General features: G+C 30.8%; 1 long non-coding RNA gene across 1 annotated transcript; it reads left to right on the top strand.

The window, feature by feature from the left end:
* The first annotated feature begins 1,957 nt into the window (after positions 1-1,957).
* LOC143053482 (uncharacterized) lies at positions 1,958-5,659 on the top strand. The gene is made up of 3 exons (XR_012971371.1): positions 1,958-2,588; positions 4,379-4,488; positions 4,980-5,659. It is a non-coding gene; the product is annotated as an uncharacterized LOC143053482 (long non-coding RNA).
* The last annotated feature ends 8,522 nt before the right edge of the window (positions 5,660-14,181 follow it).

The raw sequence follows: 14,181 nt of genomic DNA, 5'->3' as shown, positions 1-14,181 counted from the left end.
CTGAATATTTAAAATCCTGTAATAAATTTGAGAATAGACTGATACATGGATTCAATTTTCGAGGGAAGCGATCATAATCCATGGAAATAACCACGGTTCAACGGAACCCTTTACGAATCTTTAAAATGCACCTAAACATCTGTGCAAATTAATCATTGTATATCCATTAACGACAATTGCACAAAATATGGGTTTAATCGAGTAATTGCTTTACCCATGGTCCCTTTTAAACATATTTTAAAGTGACTGGTTTGTATATTTTCTCTAACACTAAATAATGTCTCTTAGATTCCAAATCAACATGATGAATACATTAAACATAAAAGATTTTTAAAAAATAGTCCCGAAAGTATGTTCAACTTGCTATTATAAGTAAGTTTTTAACGACAGAATTGGGCCTCTCCCTCGAACCCATTACCCAATACATAAACAAATTGTGAAATACAAAGAACTGAAATCAAACAATAGGAAAACATAATTAAAATGTGAATATTTTTCGTCATTTTATTTAGGGTATTGCCTCATTGAACGATATTTATCATGTTTATGCATGTTGACTGAAGATAAAAACTACACAATCCCTTCCTCACAAATGTTTACTTTTTCATCTATCAATATAATAATGAAAATTATCATATCATTTCTTCCCGTGTATTAAAAAAGACTAAATGCATTTTTGTTTTATATATATTTAATAAAAAAAATATGTTTTCTTGTCGCTAAATAGCTTCTTGTCGCTTCTTGTCGCTAAAATTATTCTTCTTGTCGCTAATTAGTGAGATCCCTTTTTGTACTTTGTGCAATAAAAGGTGAATATAATCATGCACATTTTAAGGACGATGTTAGCATTATACTCTCATGAAAAAATATATAGTCACTTTATCCACGTCATGCATGTAAACCACGAAAATCAGTCAAAAATTTACAAAAACGGAAGTTAAATATCAGGGTTTGAAATTAGCAGGGGCCCACTTGCCCCTGTTGGAGTGGGCTTCTAAAACTTCTGCTTCTCTTTTATAGAACTATTTAAATTGTGTAAAAAATATAAGATGTGGGCTACTATGCCAAAATTTGAACTTCAATCCCTAATTGTACTCCTGCCAACAGTCATGACAGTGGCAACTCGCCTTACTTGGGTAAAATCTAAATGAATACAACATCAATATATGTTATTAAGGTCTGCCAACTTGCCTTACTTTAAAAAAGGAAAACTTATCTACCCAGGTTTAAAAAAAAATGTGACTTTCACCAGTAAAACTGCATTTGCAACCGTCAAATCCACAATTAACGGTGACAACTCTTCAACTACAGTACTGTTATTCCGATTCTAATGCATAACAAAAAGATATAATGCGATGGAGTTTGAAAAATGTATAATTTGACATACAAAAAAAATCCGTGAAACTTCATGAATGATGTTCGCGCAAAGATGTCATGGCTAAATGTGACTTCATACAAATTAAAACTTACAAATTGGAAGTTAATTAGTTGCCTCTTCGATTCAAATTTGGATAAAATCACTGTAAAACGGCGAATTCGAGATGGTGCTGTTCTGTTAACGACAACGTTATAGTAAATCAAACCTTTGTTGATCCAATCAATTCAATATTGTGAATCCCTTCTTAGTTTTGCCTTGTCAACTGGGTAAATGTGTATATTTATTGGAGAATACATCTATTTAAGAGGCAATGCCAGAGAAAACCAGGCAGAACTTGGAAATTTTGTTCAACAGCCTTTTTGAGATAAATGTGTTTTTGTAATGTATCCACCTTGTTTTGTTGGGAAATGACATTTTTAAAAGTCATATTGGGTTATTATGTATAAAAAAATGAATTTGATTTTTCAGTAAATTTGACTGCTTATATAGGGAAATATGGGTATTAATTTCTCAACAAAAACAGCCTTCAATATAATAATTGATATATATTCTAAAAGGTGACCATGAACCCAGCAGGAAATTATTATAACATCTCTGGTATCTGTTGATATGTAAATGTTCTAATGCAGTAAACTGTCGGGAAACAGCAGTTTGTTTTCGACTTTTTGGTGTTTAGACATACCAAAAGTGATGCTCTTCAATTTAAAAACCGATAAAGGTTGTAATCAGCTGTTTGGTTAAAATGAACTTCTGCTGCATATTTTTATACATAATTGACCATTTTGATACGATTTAAAAAAAGTATATAACGTTGTGGTCTTGGGAAACTTATTTCCCTCATCAAGAGATTGTTGCATACATGTACGGGTGATCTATTCCTAGACACATTGGTTTAATAAAGGCAGTTACAAATTCTGTACGGGAATGAGGATTATTTATAAGACTGAAATTATTGTACTATTTGCTGGAAATGTGGAATATGAGGAATTTAAAGCCATCCGTGAGTAGTTTTGATGATTCAGCTGGATACAGTTTGCTCCCACCTTAAAACAGTACATGATATATCATGGACAGGACACCAAAGACAAAGAAAGATCTAAATGCCATAATTTTTGGCATCTTGAAAACTTGAAAGGCGGATCTCTGTGAAGCAGATGATAGTTATTTTGTATAAAAGAATTCTTTGCGACAGTTATACCAGTTGGAACAGGTAATAGTTTAAATTATGGAAGTTTGAAATTACTTCTGGGAGAAGTTGATACAAAAAGGCATCAATCAAAGCTGGGACTATTAAACTAGTATAAATAAGTCCCAGATCAAAGCATTCAGAAGATTAAATAAATTTTACTAAACATACTTTTCAAAATGTCTTTTTTAAATTGAATTAAAATAAAATCATTGTTTGAATTTTCTAGACACATTCATTTGTTTGATGCTGCTTTATTTTGAAAACTAGAAGTTATTTACCAATTACAATGTTTTCCCAACTGACAATCATGAGGCCTCTTTAATAATCTCAATAAATCCCCACTTTCCCCCATATTTTTAGTTACAATGTGAAATTATTATCTGCAAATTTATGATCTGTGCTGAATGCACTTTTATACAATTTTATTCATCATGTTCAAACATTATTTGAACATGTTGAATAGGATAATAATATAAAATAAAAAAAAACCTATCAGACTCAAAAGTTACAAAAGAAGAAGATTTTGTATGATCATGATGATTGCTAATGAGAAAATCACATGTACAACTACATGTATCCTCCATATACACAACAGTCCATGTCATCTTATTCATTATGTTTATCATGTTTATCATTAATATGTACATGTACATCCTGTACATGTACATTTTTGTAAGCAACTACAAATGAATACATTTGTATATACATGTAGAATAGATACATGTATAAAAAGATGTGGTATGAGTGTCAATGATACAAATCTCCATCCAAGTCACAATTTATAAAAGACAATCCTACAGATATCAGGATAGTCATATACATGTATGTTTATGTCAGATATACATGTAAACAGTAAGCTTAATTTGTTAAAAAGCAGGAGCAAATTGTTGCTTTTTAAATTATGAGAGTCAAATTTAATTTTTTTGTAATTTTGATTGCTACATATACAATGTACCTATATTTTACATGACCTTATGACATACGAAAGACACATATATTTTAAAGTGACAGGTTATTGCATATATTTATTTAAAAAAATAAAACTTGTTTTTCAAGTCTTAGATAATTGTATTGTTAATCCACTATTTAGATGGGTTCTTTTGGGACGGCAATACCTTTGTTTCATAAATTTGTTGTTTATTGTCCTTCATCATGTTCATGTCCTTAGAAACAAAATCTAGACATGATATACACAATGGCGGATCCAGAAATTTTCATAAGTGGGGGCCCACTGACTGACCTATGAGGGGGCCTACTCCAGTCATGCTTCAATGATTCCCTATATAAGCAACCAAATTTTTTCCCAAAAAGCCCCCTCCCCCTAAATCCGCCTCTGATACATGATACAAAGATTTCAAACTTTTAACATTTAGTACAAAACTGAAGAAGAAAAAATAGCTTATTTTGAGATCTTGTCATTAGTATTTACAGATACATCATTGTACATTTGTACATGTACATGTATGATCATGGTGAGCATATAAGGTTAGTTTGACTCAAATATATCAAGTAAACTTGTAAAGTAATAAGTAAATCACAATTTACCTTTCTGTTCTAAATTGTTCATTTAGATCATTTTGTACATTAACCTGTCCATTTAAAAATAGAATTAATCATACAAAAAAGTCTTGTAACTTTGAAAGGTTGAACAAGTTTTCTATGTTTTAATATGGTAAGATGTTAAGAGATCATTATATATTTTCCACAGGTTCTTAGGATAATAAAATAACTAATTTGATATTAAATACAATTTTCCAAATTCAATTCAAAGAATAATTGATCACCTGATAAGCTGTTATTTCTTTAAACAGATAAAAGATACATCAGCTGACAGACTTACATGTAGAGGAGCCTTTAATTAGAGAAATGGATCAACTTGATTTTGAAGTTAACCTACTGCATTTATATGAAAAATTCAGAAGTGAGTACCAGTATCTCTTAAAGTACATTTTTTACATGTTTATCTTCATTTAGATAGAGTACCATATAAGATAAAGTATGTGGAATCTTAAATCCAGTAAATATACTAGACATTATACATCAGTACATACATGTAGATAATGCAAATCATAATAAGAAGGCATAACAATTGAACTGTTAAACAATTATTAGATGACCCGTTTCACCTTAATTTAAGAAAAAATTAAAACACAGAGAACACACAGACAAAAATTAATGAGACCATGTACTCCAGATATGCAAGAAGGGTTTTAATCTCCCACTACAAATGAATATGAAGTCCTGAATGTGAAATCCTCTAAAATTTTTTATTAAACTTCAAATATGTGTACTGGAATACATGTATATATGATATTCAAATTCATCTTATTTAATATAATTAATTTCAAACATTTTCAAGCAATAAACTGATGTATAAATGTATAGCTTAACTGTTCCTTTATTTTTTTTCAGGTGACAGAGCTAAAAGAAAAACACACATGAAAATGTAACCAGTTTGGCACCATCAAAGTGACCAACATAACATTTGAATACCTTTTAAGTTTTTTATGTAAAATACTATATGTTTGACTTTTGGTAATATTTCGGCAGTTTCTTCAGTAAATGAGACACATCAATGTTGAAAATGACAATTTTGATAGAGGACAATTATAAGACTACCAACTTTATTGTTTATGGATCTTTATCTTTTAAAATACTACTGGATGTCTAAAAGAATATTTCAATTTCTTCTGAAACTATTTAGATATTTATTATGTTTCATGTGTTTATAGGCAAATAGTTATATATGTCATTTATGTTAAGCAAGGGTTTATGTCATGTATATGAATTAAAAAAAAGATGTGTATGTGTTGAACTTGATTAAAAAAATTCCAAATTATTACAGAGTAACAGAAAATGGGATCAATGTATATTAAAACAAATCTGTTAAAAGAAAAAAAAAAAGTCAAAAGTTGTATTTTTCAAAATAATTGTGTTAATATTTCTGTGCTATTTAGAAATATGTGCACCAAAATTTTTTTTTTTTATATAAGTATCATTGTGGTATGCCCTTGTTTATTTTTTGTTTTGTGCAGTACATGCATTTGAATCTTGTTCAAAATCCATCGATTGAATAAACATGATAAACTAATTGTTATGTTAACACTAGCTAAGTATATGTCACATTTAATCAGGCCAAGTTATCCATCCAGTGTTCTCCCCAGGGCCTTTTAGCATCATGGTAATGTGATGCTATAATCTTAAATGTGATGCTATCTGATTTGGTTTTCCTATAGGTTATGTTATGGATGTGATGCTATAATTTTTAGAAACAAGATGGTATTTCAATTTCCCCTGTTTACCAGGATGCTATATAAAATATCTGGGGAGAACACTGCCATCTTATAAAAAAAGGGGGATTTGATATGATTGCCAATTTCACAGCTACATGTACGGTACCTATCATAGTTATCTTTCCGTTATAATCCGTGTGATGTATGGGAAGAATTATCTGTTGTCTTATTCTGACTTTTATACAAACCAAGTGATGAAGATAAACAATGCTTCTATTTCCAAAGGTTGTGAAGAAACTGCGATGGAACACAATAAAATCAGAAGATGTAGTATAATTGTAATGAGACAACTCTCCATTAAGATATATACAATGTAAAAGTTTATAGTAATGGGTACAGCCTTTAATAAAGAAATAACCACTCTGCATATCATATTTGATTTTGCAAAAACCAAGAGCATGCTTATTTTGTCACTATCAAGTATATATGTGCATATACTAATGTATTCATCTTGTGTCCGTCCTCTAACTAAAGCTGACCTTGGAAAAATGATTTTAAATCCTCCCCCCCCCCCCAAAAAAAAAAAAATTTAAATGGACAAGATCTATGGTCATGATGGTCATGCCAGTTGGGAGTTCAGAATATATTAGGTTAAAAAATGAGGATCTAATCAGTTTTCATATGACATCAAACAATTTTTGGGATCATATAATGGTATTATGTCGTCATCGTTGTCGTCTGAAGACACATTGGTTTCCGGACATTAACTTTAGTTTTAATGAATGGATTTCTATGAAATTTAGTAAGAAGGTTCAATACCCCCAAAAGGAAGGTTGGGATAAATTTGGGGATGATGGTCCATGGAACACTACACATTATCTTGAGGTGCTGCACACATGTGCCAAATATCAAAAGATTTTGTCACAGGGCAAACAAATCATGCTCCCTACACAAAAGTGTAAACAAAAATCATCTTTTTACTTTGAAGTCAAAGGTCAAAGTACAGCTAAAAATTGTATTGTAGGTATCTGTGGCATTGACTTATGATCTACATGCCAATTCAATGAAAATGTTCTTGCATTTTCCAACTAAGTACTTTCATGGTGAAAATTTGTACAAAAAAGGACAAGAAATGTATAGTGTACATTTTATGGTTGCTATGGCAACCAAATGAACAAAGTGGTGATGAGACTGCAACTTTTTTTCTTTATTTTTTTTCATCAAAAACTATCACTTAAACATGATAAATACAATAAAGATGCAAAAGTTTATGGTATTTTGCAACTTAATCGATGTACTACCATTTTGGTTTGCCAAAGCATAATTTTCTCAATTTTACAATTTTATCTATTTTTGCATTTTTTTTTATCTTATTTTTTTTTAAATAAAAAAGATACCAAAAGTTTCATTTCCATTATGTTTTACACCAACATAGAACTAGACTTCCATATAGGTAATTTAGTCATAAGTGGTGTTTTCCTCTGGTAATGAATAATTAAAAACGGTTAAAAACTAGTTTTTTTTTCAATTTTCCTTATTTTAGCATTTTTTTACCTTATTTTTTGAAAAAAATCAAAGAGATACCAAAAATTTTATTTTTATTATTTTAAACACCAACATAGTACTAGACTTCCATATAGGTAGTTTAGTCATATCTGCTGTTTTTCTCCGATGACGGATAATTGAAAACAGTTAGAAACTGGCTTTTCTCAATATTCTCAATTTTCCTTATTTTAGCATTTTTTTACCTAATTTTTAGAAAAAAATCCAAAAGATACCCAAAATTTTATTTTCATTATGTTTTACACTAACATAATACTAGACTTCCATACAGGTAGTTTAGTCATAAGTGTTGTTTTTCTCCGATGATGGGTCATTGAAAACGGTTAGAAACTGGCTTTTTCCCTATACATTTCAATGAAAATTAGCTGTTTGAGCCCTTATATTGAATTTCATTAAAAAAAATGTCAAATTCACAAATTTGAAAAAAAAAAATTATATTTTCCCAGTCAGTATGTTATACTGAAAGGGTAAAAGATATGTTTGACCAAATTAATTTTTTTTAGTTGAACAGTCCTGCCTGGTGCTCTCTGACATTGCCTCTTAACTACTCTTGCATGCTTAGTGATTTGCAAAGAAACCTGTTAATTGTATCAAAATATATCTTATAGGTTTTTTAGCCAAGTCAAAATCATGCTTTTAGGACCCCCTGTTGTACTGAGGAAGTGGACCGCTCAAGAAGAGGAACGGTCTACTTAACATGCACATAATGTAAATATATGTAAATATAAAGATAAGAAAATGTGGTATGATTTCCAAAAAGAAAAGAGAGGAATTTGTAAAAGTGAAAATTCACTTGTTTTCCAATCCTAATGCTAATAAAACTGTCATATATTGTAATGTTTAAAATTCCTAATTATTTAAAAAAACAAATTGTTTACACAAATGAGAAAAGACAACTCTTCATCAGAGATCCAATGACATCAAAGTTACCAACTATAGGTCACCATACATCCTTTAACAATGAGCAAAGCCCATACATTATACCATATACTGTAAATTCTGAAATTTTGTATGCATTTATTATTGCCAGTGGCAGATCCAGAAAATTTCATAAGTGTGGGTCCACTGACTGCCTAAGAGGGGGCCCGCTCCAGTCATGATTCAATGATTCCCTATATAATCAACAAAAATTTTTCCAGAAAAGACATGTTTCTTGCCAGAAAATTTATTCACACATTGGCAAGATACATACACATTGAATAGTGGTTCTTTTGTTAAATCCCTGAAGTACGGACTATAACACAAATGACAACAAGTTATGTTCACGAGTTTAATCTTTCCTATATGAAAATGGTGTATTTTAACATTTTTGCCTATTAACTGAAAACATAAAAACAAGATCTAATAAATATCTGACAGTAAGTAATGCCTAGAATGATTTTTTAACCGTGTACAGCAGAATAGATTAATTATAACCAGAAAGTTCATAATGTACACATATTTTTTAGCTAAGCTGTTGATCTTCTTTCTGTTGTTTGCTTACATGTTCTTTGCATTTACTCAAAATTACATATAGTACTGTAAAGGTATAGATTAGCATGAATATTATTATCATTTCAATATGTTCATAAGACATCTAGTTTTTGTCTGGACTTCTTGATTAAATAATTTTGATTTTATACAATTTTAGCTTGTTACCAAAAGAATGGAAAGTACAGTATTAAAACCACTGGTGAACATGTACTGTACATGTAGGTGTGAATGTCTTGCAAAAAGAACTGATATAAAAGTATGTTTATCTGTAGAATTGCAGCAAATATAAATAATTTGATGCACTCTATTTAAAACTGTTTCAAGTATAATTGTACATAGATATAGGAAGATGTGGTGTGAGAGCCAATGAAACAACTCTCCATTCAAATAACAATTTAAAAAAGTAAACCATTATAAGTCAATGTACGACCTTCAACACGGGGCCTTGTGTACCTGCTTATTTTTCTCTCTTTTCGATGTCAAGTATGCTTCAAGGCATCCTTACTCTGATCCCCTCCTGCTCCGTACACTGTAACACACACTCAGAAGTTCAAAAAATCATAGGATTTATATTACAAACCTACCTAGTCAGACTGGCCTACACAATGTATATTATGAATTGACAAGTTTGCAGATTTTCCAACTTTTTGAGACAGGGCCAGTTAAGACACATCTAGTTTCACCATGTTCTTAGCAACTTCCTTGACTTCAATCCATTGCTTTTTGATATTCAAGTTTAATATTAGTAAAAAAAATGTATAAGCTAGTTCTTTACAAAACTCTTTGTCAGTCTTTGAATACTTACATGACTAAGGCCAACGTTCAAAATATGTTTGTTTGCAGTTTTCCGACTGTACCTTCAGACTTAAGGGTCGGTAGGTAGGAAAAAATATTTTATTTTATCAGCCAAAAAGATTAAACAAGCAGTTACACAAACCAAGTTTCTTAAAACCTATTTTAAAACAACACATTGAAAACAAACATGAAATGAACATGCATTGTCAAATAAAAAAAAAACCTTTATCAAATTTATGACATAAAATATGGTATTATTAAATACTGAAACACTTATAAACAAGGAATGACTAGAACTGTTTTAAAGAAATATATTCACTGACATATATATCATTGTATACATATGCTTCTTAATCCTGACAAAACTAGCAATATTTCAATCCTGAAAACTAGTGATGTTCCAATTACCATGTTCAGTATTGATTATAATATACAAAAATCACTTGTTTAACTCTCTTAACCAAAGGAGAACTATATTGCCAATTTATTAGGTTCAGGTTTTATATGATACTCACAGGAATTTAAATTTTCAGAATAAGCTTCTCAGATGTCAGTGGAAGAGAACCTATATACATGACATAAATTTACAACAGGATTAGATATAGAGGCGATCCTATAGCTACATTATATGTGATTGGTATGTATTTTTTACAGTATTCAATGCAAAAATACTGAATTCCAAGGCATTTTCATAAAAAAAAAGTGAAATCCATTGTGGTAGCTCCTAGGTTTTAAGAATACAAAAGTGTTTTTTTAAGTTATTGCTCTTATACTTTGAATAGACAAACTATGTGCCATGCAGGGGACATTGGAACCCTATTCTTTTCGTATAGTTTAGACTCATTAATACGTGTATATACAAACAAATGCAACATTACCAAAAAGTTTCCGATCATTTTGAATTTCATTTGTAATGTTTACAAACTTTCATACCAAATTTCAGCCATAATGAACTTCCGCATCAGAGAATAAAGAAAAGGTACAGATAAACAATTTGCAGAGCATTTGGAGTTTTGATTTATGCTCCTATGGAAGATAAATCTCAAATTTTGTAGCTAGATGTTTACAGAATGCATAGAGCTATAGACATACAATTATTTACGACCGCAAAAAAATTTTGTGTTCGTATATTATAATCACGTCATCTTTCTTGTCAGCGTTGTCCGATAACACTTAGTTTCCGTACAATAACTTTAGTTTACGTGAATGGATCTCTATGATATTTAAATACAAGGTTTGAACCCACAAAAGGAAGATCGGGATTGATTTTGGGGTTATGGTCCCAACAGTTTAGGAACAAGGAGCCTAAAAGGGGTCAAAATAAGTATTTTCCTAGGTTCAAGACAATTACTGGTGTATAAATGTATTGATCTTTCTGAAATGTACCACAAGATTCCATACCAAAAAAAAAAGGTTGGGATTGATTTTTGGGGTTACGGCACAAACTGTTTATTAATTAGGGGCCAAACACAATACTGTTCTAATACTCTGTATAAATTGCTTATTTCTAGTCCAATGTCAATGGGGTTTTATTCTTGAATTCTTGGGGTTCTTTAATAGGCTGAATCAAACCCTGTATTAATTTTATTTTAATTTGGTCCTTATAACGTTATATGCTAGCGGGGGCATCACCTGTGTCAAAAAACTTTTGGACACATTCCCCATTTATTTTTTTAAAAGTTACTATTAATTAATATTAATTCTAACCATGACTGTATGACATTTTATATTTTAATATTTTATGATTTATTTAAATGAGTAGTTATTGTTGCAAACTCCATTAGAAATTTGAATTGAAATCATTTTTGGAATAAGGGAAAAGGGACGTGAAAAAAAATAGGGTGGGGAGGGGGGCAATTTTTTTTTCTTATTTCGGATTTCAGAATTTAAAAAGAAAATTTCCTCAAACATTTTTTCTTTGAGAGGATTAATATTCAACAGCATAGTAAATTGCTTAAAAGCAAAAAAAAAAATTAAGTTCATTAGACTACATTTATTCTGTGTCAGAAACCTATGATGTGTCAACTATTAAATCACAATCCAAATTCAGAGCTGTATCCAGCTTGCATGTTGTGTCCATACTTGCCTCAACCTTCAGGGTTCGACCTCTGCGGTCCTATAAGACCGCGCCCTGCGGAGCATCTGGTTCAATTGGTTGACATTTAGGTTCAAATGCCATATATATATATATTATATATACAGGTAATGTGTAGTACACATGCATGAATAGCGTCAGTTTTCATTATTTAAAAAAAAAATAAAAATAAGTAGTATCATTGCCAATAAGACAACTATCCATCATGATCAGGTCAAAATGACTGAATGTTAGCAACTAAAGATCACTTTACATGTATGTTCAGCTTTCAACAATGAACAAACCCAATACAGCATCTAGCAAGCTATACAATGTCCTGGAATGACAGATGTAAAACACTTCCAAAGAGAAAATTCATGGCCTGATTTACATAAAAGCGAAAAAAAAACCAACCATGATAAATACATGTAGCAGAAAACAACAACTATAATATTATCCTTCACTTCAGTTGTTCAAACGATATTTATGTATATATCACTAGTAGCACGATTTCAGTCTGAAACGGTCATTTTGTTCTGATCATATCTTAATTGACTGGATTTACCGCTAGAGGAAAACGTCAAGACTTGTAAGATCGTTAAGTTACCCGTTCCGATCGATAGTCTCATTAGGTAAATCAGTCCGTTAAGGCATGTCAAGATAAATCAGACTGAACCTTATAGTGAGCTGTTTAGATCCGTTACGACCGTGTCAGACCAAAAACAGACCATGGATACAAAGTTACCGTCAAGATGTTGTCAGACCGTGTCCAGTCGTGTTCAGATTTTAATAATTTGGACACAAAACGAGTGAAACTTTCCCATTGTTTATCAGGGGTTGCTCCCCTTTTAAGAATAAAATTTAAAAAAATAGAAAGAAGACGGTTTATGATAACTGAAAGTCTATCACGTCCCTTTAATCATGTTAATTAAATTAAAAAAATATTCAATTTGAATTCTTACTTCTTCCTATTTAATTATTTAACATTTTTTTTTATATATTTTAAAAAGTAGCTCAAAGACATACTGCTGCACAAACCGCCGCGAATTGCCTAAAAAGAATCAACAGATTGCTAAAATAACATTTATGTATTGAATATAAACACCTGAGCCTTTATATTTTATGGTTTACAAGTGATTGAAATACAAATTTATGCAATTACAGACATTTTGGTCTCTTGTGGAGAGTTGTCTCTTTGGCAAATCTTCTTTTTTTATATCTATTGTACACATTTTGGTTTTGTCTCTGGTATAGTCACCTTAACAGTGTTCCTTAAATCTTAATTGTCAAAATGACTTGTTTTGTGGTTATTTTCATTTCAAATACCAAAGATGAATGTAATAGGACAGACAAGGAACAACCAATGCAATGCATATGCAATGTATTTAATAAATTTGGCCAAGCAATTCTACAGGAAAGCTAAAAGTGATTGTACAGGAAGGCTCCGAGTAATTGTACAATTAACTTGCAAGCGATTGTACAGTCAATAAAAATATCTGACACGGAGAAAATGAATATATTTGGCACCTTTTTATTGTATATTGTAAAATAGTCATTTACTTTTTGCGTTATGAATCAGTGATTTTGTTTCCTGTTGCCCCGGTTGATTACTAGCACGTGCCATTGAACTCAAGTATTTTAACTAAAACAGAAATTTTTAATTTACGCCAAATATAACAGGTGCGGATCCAGATTTTATTTTAGATTAATATATGCAAGTAGGAGTGATTTTTTTTACGGGGAGGGGAGCTCAGATCATCATTTCTATATATCTATATCTATAATACTAAAATTACGAGGTCCAATTTGTCAGCCGTCATCGGGTAAAAACGACTAATCAAAGAATTCAACTCTATATATAACTAATATAGGACAATGGTGTAGATTAAAAATTACACCACTCCAGACCCTTTTGTTTTCCACATAATTAATATTGCCAATAATTAACAAGTTCCTGGTCTAATCCGATACCGATACCAATAGTATATTCACCTGTTAGCTATTACCTTATCTGTACGTTCCGCATTTGACAGGCGCACCACCAAACGGTGTATTTAGGGTTTTGCTATATACACGGGTCATAATCAAAGGGCTGACACTACTTAATTCAATCATTGTCAAATTGTTCCCTATTGTAGCTTTATTCAGCAATCAGCAAGACTTTCTAAGAAAACTAATATAGGACAATGCTGTTGATTAAAAAATACCCTATTCCTGGATAGCCTGGACCTTTTGTTTTCAAAATAATTAATATTTCCAATAATTGATAAGTTCCAGGTCGACGTGTTCAAACAGAAAGATTTGAAAGCAGAGAAAACTGTGTATCTTATAATCGGCATGACTTTATCAGATGACAATACTAATACTAAAATAAGGCTTAGGCATATAGTTATATACTTTAATTCAGTCACGGACCCGCGATATCACGGATGTGTACTTGTATCTTTTATTTTTATACCATTTATCTTTATACTGA

Source organism: Mytilus galloprovincialis, chromosome 12 (assembly GCF_965363235.1).
Source record: "Mytilus galloprovincialis chromosome 12, xbMytGall1.hap1.1, whole genome shotgun sequence".
In the NCBI taxonomy this organism is placed as follows: domain Eukaryota; kingdom Metazoa; phylum Mollusca; class Bivalvia; order Mytilida; family Mytilidae; genus Mytilus; species Mytilus galloprovincialis.
This window is presented reverse-complemented; position numbering and strand designations above follow the sequence as displayed.